General features: G+C 56.6%; 1 non-coding gene across 1 annotated transcript; it reads right to left on the bottom strand.

Moving 5' to 3' along the window:
* Positions 1 to 907: 907 nt before the first annotated feature.
* Positions 908 to 2,722, bottom strand: LOC142793991 (small subunit ribosomal RNA). Its single transcript, XR_012891982.1, has one exon. It is a non-coding gene; the product is annotated as a small subunit ribosomal RNA (ribosomal RNA).
* Between the last annotated feature and the right edge of the window lie 679 nt (positions 2,723 to 3,401).

Raw genomic sequence — 3,401 nt, 5'->3', positions numbered from 1 at the left:
TTCCCAAAGCGCGCAGACCCGCTAATCGCGACGAGCGCGACGTGGCCGTGCCGCCTTTCCCTCGGCAGCAAGCAAAACGCCTGGCAACGTCGACGCTCCCCTAACCGCGATCTCGCACCGTGTTTCGTGTGGCGAATTCAAAAGCCGGCCGGCGCTGCTGCAACCATTACGGTCGGTACGCATACGCCGCGGAGGGCGGGACGGTCATCGGAGCGTGCGGTTCCTCCATCGAGTACTGCGCACCTCGGCCGTCGCATCGCCGTGCCATGACCGGCCGCGCGTCAACGCGAACCGGTGCCAGCGAGATCCCTCGCCTGCAAGAACCGACCGGCAGCCTCCGTCACCCGAGGACGCGGAGGCGCTTGCCGCGGACGGCGGGACGGTATGCACTGGTGCACAGCGGACCCGTCACATCGCCAGTTCCTTGACCGACCGCCGACGCTTGTGCCGTTCCTCTCGTACTTGGCAGTCGCCGCGCGATTGTCGGGTCTCGTTCTTGCACGCTCGAACGGTCGGGAGGGCACTCGGCTGGCGTTTCGGGAACGCGCAGCCTCGCCTTCTACCGACGTAACCACGACTCGCCGTTCGCGCTCCGCCGCTCCTGTTTACAGTACTAGGCGGTCCCGCAGCGGTCGGGTCGCGCATTTCGAGCGCTTCGAGCCACGGTGCAGTGGCGGGTCGAAAGCCGACCTATGAGTGCGTTGCGCCGTTTGTACCCGCGTCCGCCACCTGGCCGACCGTCCAAGGTCGCGGTGTTGGCGTCCGCTGGGCGCAACAATTTGTCACGGGGTGCCGCTCCACATTCAGGCAGCCCCGTGGGGAAAAGCCGACCCCGCGTCCAAACGGGGTCAGCGGCAGAAAGTGTCGGGCGCAGACGCAGCTGAGGCGCTCACCCTTCACAATCCGTTAATGATCCTTCCGCAGGTTCACCTACGGAAACCTTGTTACGACTTTTACTTCCTCTAAATGATCAAGTTTGGTCATCTTTCCAACAGACCGGCGCAACCGAAAGGCCGCGCCGGACATCGGTCCGAAGACCTCACTAAATCATTCAATCGGTAGTAGCGACGGGCGGTGTGTACAAAGGGCAGGGACGTAATCAACGCGAGCTTATGACTCGCGCTTACTGGGAATTCCTCGTTCAAGGGGAACAATTGCAAGCCCCTATCCCAATCACGAAAGAAGTTCCACGGGTTACCCAGTCTTTTCAGACAGGGATAAAGACACGCTGCTTCCTTCAGTGTAGCGCGCGTGCGGCCCCGGACATCTAAGGGCATCACAGACCTGTTATTGCTCTGTTTCGTGCGGCTAGGAGCCGCTTGTCCCTCTAAGAAGGTTGTAAGGTGCTGGGAACCCCGCACCTATTTAATAGGCTAGAGTCTCGTTCGTTATCGGAATTAACCAGACAAATCGCTCCACCAACTAAGAACGGCCATGCACCACCATCCACCGAATCAAGAAAGAGCTCTCAATCTGTCAATCCTCCCAGTGTCCGGGCCGGGTAAGTTTTCCCGTGTTGAGTCAAATTAAGCCGCAGGCTCCACTCCTGGTGGTGCCCTTCCGTCAATTCCTTTAAGTTTCAGCTTTGCAACCATACTTCCCCCGGAACCCAAATACTTTGGTTTCCCGGAAGCTGCCCGCCGAGTCATTTGAGTAACTCAGGCGGATCGCTGGTTGGCATCGTTTATGGTCAGAACTAGGGCGGTATCTGATCGCCTTCGAACCTCTGACTTTCGTTCTTGATCAATGAAAACATTCTTGGCAAATGCTTTCGCAGTAGTTCGTCTTGCGACGGTCCAAGAATTTCACCTCTAGCGCCGCAATACGAATGCCCCCGTCCGTCCCTCTTAATCATTACCTCGTATTCCAAAAACCAACAGAACAGAAACGAGGTCTTGTTCTATTATTCCATGCAAGTTTATTCAGGCGACTCGCCTGCGTTGAGCACTCTAATTTTTTCAAAGTAAAAGCACCGGCCATCTCGAGGCACACAATGAAGTGCACCAAGAAAGAACCGGCATGATGTTCAGTCCGAGCCGTCGCATCGGGTAGATGCACTACTCGTCTGGAACTGAGATCCAACTACGAGCTTTTTAACCGCAGCAGCTTTAGTATACGCTATTGGAGCTGGAATTACCGCGGCTGCTGGCACCAGACTTGCCCTCCAATTGATCCTCGTTAAAGAATTTAGAGTGTACTCATTTCAATTACGGGGCCTCAAAAGAGTCCCGTATTGTTATTTTTCGTCACTACCTCCCCGTGCCGGGAGTGGGTAATTTGCGCGCCTGCTGCCTTCCTTGGATGTGGTAGCCGTTTCTCAGGCTCCCTCTCCGGAATCGAACCCTGATTCTCCGTTACCCGTAACAACCATGGTAAGCAAGTAACCTACCATCGAAAGTTGATAAGGCAGACACTTGAAAGAAACGTCGCCGGCTCGTGGCCATGCGATCAGCACAAAGTTATCCAGAGTCACCACACAATACGGGCCGAAACCCGATCGATCTTGGTCTAATAAAAGCACCCGTTACCCAAAGGGCTCCAGGCTCACTGCATGTATTAGCTCTAGAATTGCCACAGTTATCCAAGTAGGAAGAAACGATCTAAGGAACCATAACTGATTTAATGAGCCATTCGCGGTTTCGCCTTATTTCGGCATGTACTTAGACATGCATGGCTTAATCTTTGAGACAAGCATATGATTACTGGCAGGATCAACCAGGTAATCGTTCGACTGCGCGTCCGTCCTCGCCTTCGGCGGGCCGGACGCAGTCTGTGTGCGGCGGAGGCCACCTTCAGGCGCCCCAACACGCTTATTTTGCACTCCGAGATGACGGCGTTCGAGCTCGCTACGGCACAACCTTCCCGAAAGACGAGTGGGAGCCGTGCGGCAAGAAGCACGTTCATGCTCGCTCTTTTTCGTTGCATCGACTCGGTCGCGCCGTGCGGGTTGCCCAAGCCCGCTGCACTGTCGGTGGACCGGCCGGAACTAGCAACGGAGCCGAGACTGCAAAGCCGCCAGACGACGGGTCACGCCCGCGTCTTCGGCGCTTTCGCATCTGAATCGCCCGAGGACGACACGGAACACACCTCGATATCGTGGTAAAACGGCACCGTCTGACAACCAGCCCCTAACGCATCAAGCGGATGAGGCTGCAGACGACTGCCGTGGATTCCCCTGGAGCAGACCCGAGGACACGCTTGACGAGGCCGAAGCCCGCCGCATATCAGACACCCGGTCGCTTTCGCGTACGCCGCTCACGAGAACCCCCACATAATAGCAGCGATAAGTACCCAGACCTCCTTGGGCACTAATACGAGCGTACTCGAGAAAATTTCACCGCGGGTGTGCCCCGAAACGTGTGGCACGTTGAGCGTGCCACAAGTCTACGTCGCTCTCAAAC

Source organism: Rhipicephalus microplus, unplaced genomic scaffold, assembly GCF_043290135.1.
Source record: "Rhipicephalus microplus isolate Deutch F79 unplaced genomic scaffold, USDA_Rmic scaffold_360, whole genome shotgun sequence".
Taxonomy (NCBI): domain Eukaryota; kingdom Metazoa; phylum Arthropoda; class Arachnida; order Ixodida; family Ixodidae; genus Rhipicephalus; species Rhipicephalus microplus.
This window is presented reverse-complemented; position numbering and strand designations above follow the sequence as displayed.